This window comes from Triturus cristatus, chromosome 5_1, assembly GCF_964204655.1.
Source record: "Triturus cristatus chromosome 5_1, aTriCri1.1, whole genome shotgun sequence".
NCBI classification, from domain to species: Eukaryota; Metazoa; Chordata; class Amphibia; order Caudata; family Salamandridae; genus Triturus; species Triturus cristatus.
Window position 1 is genome coordinate 858,769,579 of NC_140587.1, and position 13,674 is coordinate 858,783,252.

Sequence of the window (13,674 nt, forward strand, 5' to 3'; positions counted from 1 at the left end):
TATTATTGTTGTTACATTTTGTTTATTGTTTATATTTATGTTAATAAAAAAATAAAGTTTGAAAACATTTTATCGTTTATATATTTATTATTATAAAAAATAAAGTTTGAAAAAAAAAAATGATTTTGGTTGTTCTCTTAACTGCTGTGTGACTCTTTCTTGTTCTTATTACTGTTATTTGATGGAGTCCACCATGGTGTTACATTTTGGGGCACTTATCACTGGAATACTGGGGATATCTGCAGTTTGCACCAACTTCTGAATAGTGTGTTAGATTTATCTCAACTTTACTTCCGTTAAAGTGCTGATAATGAAATGGAGAGTAGCCGTTCCCGTGCAAAAAGACACGAGGTGTACCTTTGCGATTTATTCTAAATACTAAAATCCTGTATTGTATTGCACTGAGGAAATGGCTGCACTTACAGTGTACACACAAAATCTATTAAGAAATCTCATTGTATGTTTATTGATTGGGAATAGTGCGTCAGGTGCTGGATCTTGACGAGATGCACTGCTCAGTTCGTATATTGTTGTGCACACAAAAAACAATCACATCACAACTTTCACACCAATTGCAATGCGAAACAAATTCCGGCGATAAGAGACGTTAGCACCAGGGATTTTACACCTGCTTTCTGCTGGTGTTAAGCAGGACAACTACCTGCACCATGAAAGGGAACACAGCCAAGAGCCACACCAGAACACCCACAGGTGCCATAGAGTCAATGAGCATGATACAGGGATACCCATGAGGGCCAGAAGACTCATCTCAACAACTCTAGGACCGCCAATGCCCCCCAAACCCACATCTTAGTAAGTGTGTCCCTGTGGTCATTGTCTTAGCATGATAGGCACGAGCCCTGCAACATCACAGTGTGCTGTCACCTCAGCGTTGGCAGTGAGCCTGGATGTGTAGCTACGTACGCATCCTCCTGCATGCACAACTGGCGTGTGCTGGTCTGCTGTTCACAGGTCAGTGCAGGGGTGTGCCTATCCGGCAATGCAAGTAGCAGGTGTGGTTGAGCTGAGCAAATTTTATCCTATGATATGTACTCCACGTTGAAACTGCTTTTTCTTAACCAATCACAAAGATGCTTTTCCACAAAACTAATGTGCACCCTACTTTTAAAAAAGAATGCTTTTTATGATATCTTCAGAGATAAGTTATAGATAGGATTTAGCATTTAAAAAACTTTTGAAATTCACTGAAAAAACCATAGGTTTCATGCACGTTATAGTTAGGAATTGGCATTTACAAAACCTTTGAAATTCACTGAAAAAACCAAAGGTTTCAGGGGCATTATAGTTAGGAATTGGCATTTAAAAAACCTTAGAAATTCACTGAAAAAAACTTTGGTTTCAGGGGTGTTATAGTTAGCTGGACATTTCCCTCGTACAAAACCCTAGAAATTCCCCTGTTATACTTAGTTCAGCTAACTATAACTCGCGCCCCCGCAATGCACTGCTGATGACGTCACATATTACATCACTCATGACATGGTCAGTGACTTCACTGATGACATCACTGATGACATCTCAAATTACGTCACTGATGACATCACTGATGACGTCATCCATGTGATAAATTAGTGCATCTTCTCACACCCTAATATAAGCTTTGATACACCGACTCAAAATTTCAGACGGCCATTTTGACAACCATAGATATTCCAATACCAATAACTACTCACCCACTCATTGACTTTTAGGTCTACATACATTTCCACTCACTCACCTGTACAGTCACTCATACTTACAGTCACTCTGTGCATTTATACACCTATATAGACACTCACACAAAGCCAATCATCCATTGAGGTACTGATACATCTTGTCAGTCATGCAAATAATTAATCACAGTAAAATTTACTCACCTATACAGTTAAAAACACTCAAGTTCACTTACTCATAAAAATACTAACAAATTATGTGTCTTCCTGCAGAAAAACAAACAGCACATGACACAGATATCCTTGCACTATGGCGCATACAGCCACTCCCAAAATCACACACACTCACATATAGATAGTTATATACTCTTACACACATTTACACTACGTTTCACATATGTAGTTACTGACACATGTACAACTGAGATATACATTCAATCACTAACACACATCCATACATACACTCACCCAACCATACAGTCCATCACAGATGCACTCTTAAAAACATGCACCCACTGAATCACCCACTCACACATCTAGTCACAGAGTCACACACACCCTACCCACACAAACACTCAGGCACTCATACAGATACTCAGACAACCAATCAATAACCCATATAGACACTCATATAGCTATTCACAAAACCATGCAGCCACTTATACACCAACACACAGACACATACAGACATTCACACAGTTTAGTCACTAGTCTGCAGTAAGATACATTTAATGACTCACTTATAGACTCAGTTATGCACCTAGAAAATCATCCATTCACACACTTGTACACCCACTTATTTTTCAACAGGCCTTTCCCTATATATATTAAACATAATAAAACTGTTCAGAAACACATACTCGATGGATGACGTAATCAGTGATGTCATCTGTGATATCATCACTGATGTCATCAGTGATGTCACTGACCATGTCATGAGTGATGTAATATGTGACGTCATCAGCAGTGCATTGCGGGGGCGTGAGATATAGTTAGCTGAACTAACTATAACAGGGGAATTTCTAGGGTTTTGTACGAGGGAAATGTCCAGCTAACTAGAACACCCCTGAAACCAATGGTTTTTTCAGTTAATTTCTAAGGTTTTTTAAATGCCAATTCCTAACTATAACGCCCCTGAAACCTTTGGTTTTTTCAGTGACTATATATATATATATATATATATATATATATATATATATATATATATATATATATATATATATATATATATATTCTGCTCTAAATCTTCACTCGACGAATGAAGAGGACCGCACACAGAAAGGTTTCTCGGTGATATTTTTTATTTCATATCCGAGATCAGCAGGACGCGTTTCGGCGTTCGCGCCTTTTTCGACTTGAATTTACCAAGTGCAGTTAAGTCGGGCTGATTAAATATCCGGGTCACTAACTCTAGTTCCGGTTCAATGGCCATGAAAAAAGGGGGAAATGGAAAGAAGACTAATCAGTCTTATTCAGTCCGTATACAATTACGAAAAGACAATGATTTTACCACATAATCACATTTGAATTTCATGTTGCTTAGGCTAAATCATATTTCCATTTTATAGTTAGTACATCAATATAAATATAAACAGACAGAATATATTCATGGCAGATACGATCTTTTCTAATACGCTAATGGCGTTTTTTCAAGGAAATACATATTGTTCTAAGGCAGTTAAAATAAAGTTATAACAAAACATAATTGAGCCCTGTATGGGCATTAGTTGCAGTCTAACAAGATCAATAAAAATTTCTGAAATTTTCTGAGTCCCCAATATTGAAAGATCTATAAGCTATCCTAGATGACATGCCAATTCTTCCTCTGTGTTAAGACCATACGGAGTGGTAGTTTGGAGGTCAATAATGAAGCGGGATTCTAATCTTCTCAATTTCAGTTCCCGGTTACCTATACGGTCACTGAGTACAACGTGGTCCAGACAAAAAAATGCTAGTAAATTTCTATCACTATTGTGATATTGAGCGAAATGTCTAGCCACAGGATATGAAGGATCTTGTTTTTCAATTGCTCGTGCATGTTCTAGGATGCGTTTTTTTGTAGGGTGAATCGTGTTGCCAATGTATTGCTTGGGGCAGGGACATGTAAGACAATATACACAGAGAGGTGTGTTGCAAGTTAAGAATTTGTTGATCAATCTGTTTTTTTTCATTCCAGGAACATTGTATGCTAACACTTTTTTTACTGTGCCTACACACCTTGCATTTTGAGCAAGGAAAAAAGCCAGTAACATTGCTGATACGTTGGATGAACGGTGTGGGTTCATAATGACTCTGGACCAGTTTATCTTTTAAGGACCTGGTTCTCCTGAATGTTATTTGTGGATAAGCTGGTAAGGACTCACCGATGACTGCATCTGATTTCAGGATGTGCCATTTTCGACATAAAGTCTTTCTTAAAGTATTGGTCTCATTGGAAAAGGTTGTGATAAACCTAACCGTATCTTGTTCTGGCATATCCCTTTTATGATGGGTATCCAATAAGGATTGCCTGGGAATTCTGTTGACCTTACTTAAGGTTTTTGATAGTAAATTGGGGCAATAACCTCGTGATCTAAATCTTTCAATAGCAGCAGATGCTTCATGCTGGAAGTCAACTTCACGGGAACAATTCCTTTTTAGGCACAATAGTTCTCCGTAAGGAATGCTATTTTTTTTTTTTTTTTTTTATTTATTAAATGTTCCACAGAAAACCACATAAGGATAACAATACAACTACAATTTTACAAAGACAAGTGAAAAAAAATAAAAAAATAAAAAATAAAAGGATTAATCGAATAGATAATCAATTAGCGGTTGCCAGATTGCCATTCCGAATTTCCTCTTGCGTGGTTTTTTTAATCTATACATACTAATTTCTAAATTAAACAAGTTGAGTAATTTGGCCCGCCACAAATCAAAACTCGGAGCCTCAGGTTGTAACCAAGCAGTTGCAATGGTAAGTCGGGTTACAGCAGCAATTATAAACAAAAAGTATCGGAAATTAAATAAGCGTTGCCCCTCTGATAACTCTCCTCCAATCCCTAATAAAATCCAGCTAGAAGAAACAGAGACAGGTTTGCCTAAGATTTGAGACAAAAAACTTTCAATTTGGTTAAACAAACGTCGTAAGGAGGGGCAGGAGTAGAAAACATGAACAATATCAGCATTATCCGAATGGCAGCGAAAACAAACTACTGAGTTAGAAAATTGACCAGCATTACCCCATTTCCTAATAACCGCGGGAGTGCGGTATAAATTAAACAAAGTTTTAAAATGTTGGGCTTTTAACGAAGCTGAATACAAAATTTTATGGGCGATACTAATAGAGTCTTCAACGTGGATAAGAGGAGAGTTTAATCGAGTTCTCCACTTCAAATTAATTTTATCCAAGCCATCTACTCTATTATCCAATAATATATGTGTTAGACGGTGACCTCAGAGGAGCCCGGAAAGGGGGTCCTGACTTCCCTGAGTCCCACCCGTGTTGTATCGTAGCCGGGCACTGGCGAGAGATTCCCCCGGGGGAGGAATCTCGCAACTAGGATCGCACTTCTGGCACCACACGACACAGAGAGACCACACTGGGTATTCTCAGAAACAAGCTTTATCAAATAGGTATCACTGCAAATATGTACAAGGTGAGCACGGGCTCAAGAGTCTCGGAAAGGTAGGGGGTAGCGGGACAGTCTCTGGTAACGGTTCAAAGCAGGGACGTATCCGGCGCACAGCTCACAATCCTCGAGCTGGGGGATACGTGGTCGGAGTCGGGGTCCGGCGGGACCGTGAGAATCTGGAGGAGCCGCGAGTCACTCAGCAGGGCTCAGGTACCAGTTCGGAGGTCTTACGATCTTCAGGGAGCCGCGAGTCACTCAGCAGGGCTCAGGTACAAGTTCGGAGGTCTTACGATCTTCAGGGAGCCGCGAGTCACTCAGCAGGGCTCCGGTACAAGTTCGGAGGTCTTACGATCTTCAGGGAGCCGCGAGTCACTCAGCAGGGCTCAGGTACAAGTTCGGAGGTCTTACGATCTTCAGGGAGCCGCGAGTCACTCAGCAGGGCTCAGGTAGGTTCCAGTTCCAGGAGCCGCGACCACGTCAGCAGGCTCTCGTTGTTCCAGCGTCGATTCTGCCGGACAGTCTCAGAGCACCCCTTGTTATAGGTCGACCCCGCTTTGATGTCCGGGGTCTGCGCAGGCAGGGGTCTTGTCACCTGGGGGCCGCTTGTCGGGGTTTCCTGCTATTGTCTTTTGATCCTTTCAGGGCCGGGTCGGGAGGAGTCCCAGACACCCAGCAGGCACGGAGCCAGCCCGCAGGGAGGCCGGAGGGCCGATCGAAACCCATCGTCCCAGGGGAGTTCAGAGGTGCGATAGAAACTGCTCCTCCCTCTCTCATCCCCTGGAAGCGTGATGTCCTCCAGCCGGAGTGGCGCCTCGAGGCCCGGGTCGCGCTGGGGCCGGGCGGCCATCTTGTTGCAGGGAGTGGGCACGCGGGCCCGGGGTGGCCGAAAGGAGGGAGGCCATGGACGGGGATGTCCGGGGTTGGTGCAGGTGTCCTGGTGGGAAAGGTCGGCTGGGCCGCGTGCTTGGGCTGCAGGCACCAGGTTTCGGTGGTGCGGGGGCACGGAGGGCCTTTCTACGAGGCCGGGTCCAACACGCGTCCCCCCCAGCTGAAAGCCGGAGAGAACTGCCCATCACCTTGGGGGGTTCTCTTCGCTGAGGCGGAAGAACCGGGAGAGGCCGTCAGCGTTGGCGTGGTCCGTACCAGGGCGGTGTTCTACGGTGAAGTCCATTCCCTGGAGGGAGATTGACCACCGCAGTAGCTTGGGGTTTTCTCCTCGCATCTGCATGAGCCATCGCAAGGGCCGATGGTCAGTTTGGACCCTGAAATGAGTGCCGAACAGGTAGGGTCGTAGTTTTTTGAGTGCCCAGACCACGGCAAAGGCTTCGCGCTCTATGGTACTCCACTTCTGTTCTCGGGGTAGCAGCCGCCGACTGAGGAAGGCGACGGGCTGGTCTAGGCCTTGATCATTCACTTGGGACAGGACGGCCCCAATGCCATGCTCGGAGGCATCGGTCTGGACTATGAACTCCTTGGTGTAGTCGGGAGCCTGGAGGACGGGGGCCGTGCACATGGCCTTTTTTAGAGCATCGAAAGCTTCCTGGCAGGCAGCCGTCCATTGCACCTTCTTTGGCTGTTTTTTAGACGTGAGTTCCGTGAGAGGGCCGACCAGGCTGCCATACCCCTGAATGAATTGGCGGTAGTAGCCCGTGAGTCCCAGAAAGGCTCGGACTTCCGTTTGGGTGATGGGTGGGTCCCAGGCCAGGATGGCGTCGATCTTCGGCTGTAGCGGAGCGACCTGGCCACTCCCGACTTGGTGCCCCAGGTAGACTACGGATCCTTGCCCGATCTGGCACTTGCTGGCTTTTATGGTGAGGCCTGCCTGGCGCAGGGCGGTTAGCACTCTCCGGAGGTGCTGGAGGTGCTCACTCCACTCTGAACTGAAGACAGCGATGTCGTCCAGATAGGCCGCGCTGAACTGTTCTAGCCCGGCCAGGACCCTATTTACCAGTCTCTGGAAAGTGGCCGGGGCATTTTTCATCCCGAAGGGCATCACGCGGAAGCGGTAGTGCCCATCGGGGGTGGAGAAAGCAGACCTCTCCTTGGCCCCTTCGGTGAGCGCAATCTGCCAGTAGCCGCAGGTGAGGTCGAAAGTGCTGAGGAACCGGGCGGCCCCTAGTCGGTCAATGAGCTCGTCGGCTCGTGGAATGGGGTGGGCATCGGCTCGGGTAACGTTATTGAGCCCCCGGTAATCCACGCAGAACCGGAGCTCGGGGGCGACACCGGGGGCTGCTGCCTTCGGGACCAGGACCACGGGGCTGGCCCAGGGACTGTCAGAGGGCTCGATCACCCCTAGGGTCAACATCTTCGAGACTTCGGCTTGAATGCAGGACCGGACCCGGTCAGGAACCCGGTAGGCTCGGTGTCTCACCGGCGGGCTGTCCCCGGTGTCCACATCGTGAACACACCAGTTGGTGACCCGGGGGGTCAGGGAGAAGAGGTCAGAAAATTGTCTGAGGAGCTGGCGGCAGTCCGCTTGTTGCTGGGTAGTGAGGGCTGGGGAGAGGTTCACCCCCTCCACGGAGCCATCCTGCTCCTTGACACACAGGAGGTCCGGGAGGGGATCCGACTCATCTTCGGCCCCGTCATCGGTGGCCAGCAGGAGGCTCAGTTCTGTCCGCACGAAGTGAGGCTTGAGGCGGTTCACGTGCAGGACCCGGAGGGGATCCCGAGGCGACTGGACGTCCACCAAGTAGGTGACTTGGCTCTTCCTCTCAACCACTTTGTAGGGCCCAGTCCCTCGGTCCTGGAGAGCGCCAGGCTTCACGGGGGCCATGACCCACACCTGCTGGCCCGGCTGGAACTCGACCAGAGTAGCATTCTGGTCGTACCAGCGCTTCATTTCTTCTGCACTCGCCTCCAGGTTGGCTTCGGCCAGTTCTCGGAACCTCCTGGTCTGGTTCCGGAGGGCCAGGACATATTGGAACACATCTCGGGGGGTGGTCTGGGGTGCTGCCTCCCACCCTTCCTTAACCAAACTGAGGGGACCTCGGACAGGGTGCCCATAGAGTAATTCAAACGGGCTGAACCCTAAGGACTTCTGGGGGACCTCCCGGTAAGCGAACAAGAGGCAGGGGAGCAGGACGTCCCACTTACGCCGGAGGGGCTCTTCTAGGCCAGCGATCATCCCTTTCAAAGTCCTATTAAACCTCTCTACTAGGCCGTTCCCTTGGGGATGGTACGGGGTGGTAAACTTATAGGACACCCCACATTGTTGCCACAGGGACGTCATATACCTTGATATAAAATTAGTGCCGCGATCGCTCACGACCTCGCGGGGGAAACCCACCCTGGAAAAGATCCCCATCAGGGCCCGGCCCACCACGGGGGCCGTAATGGTGCGCAGGGGAATAGCCTCTGGATAGCGGGTGGCGTGGTCTACTAGGACCAAGATGAAACGGTGACCTTGGGAGGTGGGGGGGTCCAGTGGCCCCACGATGTCGATTCCGACTCGTTCGAAGGGGGTACTGACGACCGGGAAGGGTTGGAGGGGAGCCTTGCGCTTCCCCCCACTCTTCCCACTGGCTTGGCACGTGGGGCAGGACTTGCAGTGTGCCTCTACCGCTGCTTTCATCTTAGGCCAATAAAAATGGGTCACGAGACGGCTGTAGGTCTTGTCCTGACCCAGGTGACCGGCGAGGGGGACATCGTGGGCTAAGCCCAGGAGGAAATCCCGGAAGCGGAGGGGTACCACCAGTACCCGTCCGGATCCCAGCTCCACTGATTTCTGCTCACTATACAGGATGTTATTTTCCCAATAGATTCGGTGCGTTCCGGTCTGGTCACCTGCGGCTTGGCCCTCGGCCTGGCGCCGCAGCCCGACCAGGGAAGGACAGGTGGCTTGCTCCCGGCAAAATTCTTCCCGGGTGGGCCCGCCCTCGTGGCGCCAATGGGCCAACTCGGGTAGATCCCCCACCTCGGGGACCGGGGCGGGGTCGGATGGTGCGGGTTCGTCGCTGGCGACGGACCCTTCTGATGGGGGAACGGGAGGACCCTCGGCGGGGACGGTACGGGCTTCTTCGACCGGGGTGCTCTCGACTTCTCTCCGGGGAGTGAGTCGGGCGGTCATAGATCGGGTGGTGGCACACACCCACTCGGGGAGTCCCATCATTCCTAGGTGGGCCTTGCGCTCTACGTGCTTCCAGGGAGAACTCTCCAGGTCGTTCCCTAAGAGGCAGTCGACCGGCTGGGAGGTTCTTACGGCCACCTTGAGTTTACCTATCACCCCTCCCCACTCAAATGGCACCAGGGCTACCTGACACATACTTTCCCTATTGTCTGCAGAGATTACGGGGCAAAAGACATTGGGGAGGATCTGCTCCTCGGGAACTAGGTGCCTGAGGACACCGGTGATACTGGCCCCGGTGTCCCGCAGGGCCTCTACCTGGTGGCCATTGATCTTGACGAGCTGCCCATATTTCTGTGTGTTGGACGGTAGGAGGCTACCAGGGATCATTTCCCTATCTCCCAGGGATACTAGGGCCATAGCGGCGGGTTCCCACTCCTCGGCTTCCTCAACCTCCTCCCCCAGGGCTACGTTGGCTATCTGTCTCGCAGGGGTGACTTGGGTGGCCATGGGGCACTCTGGGTCATTGGCGTAGTGCCCGGGTTTCTGGCAACGAAAACATGTAACGGTCACCCGGTGTCCTCGTCTCCCAGGGGGCCCTGTTACTGGTGGGGGGGGCGCCGGGAAAGGTGGAGGTGGTGTCTTCGGGGGGCTAGGCTGGGACTCTCTCGGCCCTCCCTGGTTCCCTCCCCCTCTCTGGCGGGGTGGTCCCTGACTGGTTCGGGGGTACTCTCCTACCATGCCCCGGGAGACTCGGGTGTTGGTCCAGCGGTCGGCCTCCACAGCCAGCTTCCGGAGATCTGTGAGCTTGCTATCCAGCAGATGTTGACGAAGCTCTACGAAGCAGTTCGCAGCCAGATGTTCCCATAACATGAGGTCAGTGAGTTCGGCAAGGGTGGTGACCTTGCTGCCCTTGACCCACCCATCGAAGGCCCGGCTAAAAAAGTTTACATACTCCACCCAGGTGGTGCCCGGGATCTTCCGGCAGTCCCGGAACCGTTGGCGGTACATTTCTGGGGTGAGGCCGTATCTTGTGAGGAGAGCCTCTTTCATGTGGCTGTAGGAGGTCTGCAGGGAGAGGGGTAGGTCGAGCAGGGTGTCCCTTCCTTCGCTCAGAAACCGCCCCCACAACCCCGCCCCCCAGTCCTTCTGTGGAATCCGATGGGAGGTCATGGCGACCTCGTAGGCCCGAAACCATTGCTGAATGTCATCGTTTTTATAATATTCTTTGACCACATCCTTGGGGATGTGGACCTTCTGTTCCGCTGGGGGGGCCGTCTCTCGGTTCCCCGAGGGCCTCCCGTCCTCATTTCGGGCCTTGAGCTCGAGTTCTTTTAAGCTGCGTTCGTGCTCTAGTTGGAGCTTTCTTCCTTCGTGCTCCCGCTGGAGCTTCTTTTCTTCTAGTTCGCCTTGTACGCGCATTTGCTCTACCGCTAGCTTTTTCTCCGCTAACTTCAATTCGCCCTCGATTTTGAGTTTAGCTAACTCGAGTTCATGACTGCGGCGTCTCTCTCTGTCCGCGAGTTCTCCCGGGGATAGGCCCCCGTCTGGTACAATGCCTTGCACCTGATTGTCGCTGCTTTCACTTGGAGGGGGTTCGGCTTCGTCGGGGCGCTCCCCCGTGCCTTCCGGGCGGGATGCCCCGGTCTCCACCCAAGTTTTCAGTGCTTTCTGCAAGTCTTCCTTAGTGTTGAGGCCAGTGGTAGCTATTTTAAGTTCTTTGCAAAATTGTTTTAGCTCTTTGTGTGTGTATTCTTCCAGATGCTCCACCTGGAACACTCTGTTGGCGTTGGTTTCTGCGGAGCTCATGGCGCTTCCTTCTGCCATCTCTGTCGGTCGTGCGTCCGTTGTTCACTGTACGATCTCTAGGTGATGGGCCCGAATCCCGTCGCTTGCCACCAATGTTAGACGGTGACCTCAGAGGAGCCCGGAAAGGGGGTCCTGACTTCCCTGAGTCCCACCCGTGTTGTATCGTAGCCGGGCACTGGCGAGAGATTCCCCCGGGGGAGGAATCTCGCAACTAGGATCGCACTTCTGGCACCACACGACACAGAGAGACCACACTGGGTATTCTCAGAAACAAGCTTTATCAAATAGGTATCACTGCAAATATGTACAAGGTGAGCACGGGCTCAAGAGTCTCGGAAAGGTAGGGGGTAGCGGGACAGTCTCTGGTAACGGTTCAAAGCAGGGACGTATCCGGCGCACAGCTCACATTCCTCTAGCTGGGGGATACGTGGTCGGAGTCGGGGTCCGGCGGGACCGTGAGAATCTGGGGGAGCCGCGAGTCACTCAGCAGGGCTCAGGTACCAGTTCGGAGGTCTTACGATCTTCAGGGAGCCGCGAGTCACTCAGCAGGGCTCAGGTACAAGTTCGGAGGTCTTACGATTTTCAGGGAGCCGCGAGTCACTCAGCAGGGCTCCGGTACAAGTTCGGAGGTCTTACGATCTTCAGGGAGCCGCGAGTCACTCAGCAGGGCTCAGGTACAAGTTCGGAGGTCTTACGATCTTCAGGGAGCCGCGAGTCACTCAGCAGGGCTCAGGTAGGTTCCAGTTCCAGGAGCCGCGACCACGTCAGCAGGCTCTCGTTGTTCCAGCGTCGATTCTGCCGGACAGTCTCAGAGCACCCCTTGTTATAGGTCGACCCCGCTTTGATGTCCGGGGTCTGCGCAGGCAGGGGTCTTGTCACCTGGGGGCCGCTTGTCGGGGTTTCCTGCTATTGTCTTTTGATCCTTTCAGGGCCGGGTCGGGAGGAGTCCCAGACACCCAGCAGGCACGGAGCCAGCCCGCAGGGAGGCCGGAGGGCCGATCGAAACCCATCGTCCCAGGGGAGTTCAGAGGTGCGATAGAAACTGCTCCTCCCTCTCTCATCCCCTGGAAGCGTGATGTCCTCCAGCCGGAGTGGCGCCTCGAGGCCCGGGTCGCGCTGGGGCCGGGCGGCCATCTTGTTGCAGGGAGTGGGCACGCGGGCCCGGGGTGGCCGAAAGGAGGGAGGCCATGGACGGGGATGTCCGGGGTTGGTGCAGGTGTCCTGGTGGGAAAGGTCGGCTGGGCCGCGTGCTTGGGCTGCAGGCACCAGGTTTCGGTGGTGCGGGGGCACGGAGGGCCTTTCTACGAGGCCGGGTCCAACAATATGATAAATAGAACCAATACGTAACTGAGAGCTTATAGCTTCTATAATACGAATAGAAACAAGGTAAGATGTGTGTTTGTGAATGAAATCCCGGATCTGAAGAAATTTAAAAAACTGATTATTAGATAAATCAAATTTCTTTCTAAATTCATCAAAAGAAAGACAAGAACCCTCTGGAGAAACAAAAGCCCCTAACCGTACAATCCCCTTAGAATACCATTGCCGAGCTACTGAATCATAAAAGATAAAGGGTAGGAGATGTGGGGCATATAAAGGAGTATAAATGGTGTATTTAGGAATGTGAAACGTCTTTTTAAGATTTTTCCAAACAGAGAAAGCAGAAGAAAGTATCTTGAAGCGGGTACGCTTGTAGTAGCTGCCATCAACTTCAGTTTGCAGACAGTTCTTGGCATAGCTACCAATTGCCATTTGAAAAATTGAAGGTGCTTCTGTCAAATTACTAACCTCCTCCCCTGTGAGCAAGATGCGCATCTTGAATAGTAAGCAAGAGATTTGATATACCGCAAAATCCGGGATTCTCCATCCACCGCGATCGAAGGGTAGTGTCATCCAGCGTGAAGCTCTCCGAATTCTCCCTGGAGCCCAGATATATTTTTCACAGAGAGATTGCAGTTGTTGGATCTGGCGCTTAGAAACCAGAAGAGGAACGGCACGGAAAAAATAAAGTACCCTAGGGAGAACAACCATCTTTAAAAGATTGGATCTACCGACAAGTGTAAGATGTAAACTCTGCCAGGATTCCAACGAGGATTTGGTTTTGTCCAGAATGTCATTCCAATTGACGGAAACCAAATCGTCCAAGTTGGATCTGATCTTGATTCCAAGGTACACCACCTCTTCGACCACCCTAGGGTCGGAAGTTGTAGGTAAATTCAGGCAAAGACATTGAGTCTTGGTGGTATTTAATTTATAGCCAGAATATCTACCAAAAGAGGCCGCAAGATGATCAATGACTGGAAGGGCGGCCTCTAAATTGGAGGTAATGACCGTGATATCATCTGCATATGCGAGGACTTTATATGGCAAATTCTGAGCTATAAAAGGGGGAATTTGGGCATTCAACTCAAGCATTTTAACAAAAGGATTAATATAAAAAGCAAAAAGGAGGGGAGAGCACGGGCATCCTTGACGGGTACCCCTACAGATCTGAACCACCTCCGATTTGATTCCC

General features: G+C 50.3%; 1 protein-coding gene across 1 annotated transcript in view; it reads right to left on the reverse strand.

The window, feature by feature from the left end:
- Positions 1 to 13,674, reverse strand: part of TMX3 (thioredoxin related transmembrane protein 3) — a 258,760-nt gene that overhangs the window by 96,101 nt on the left and 148,985 nt on the right. The window lies entirely within an intron of this gene.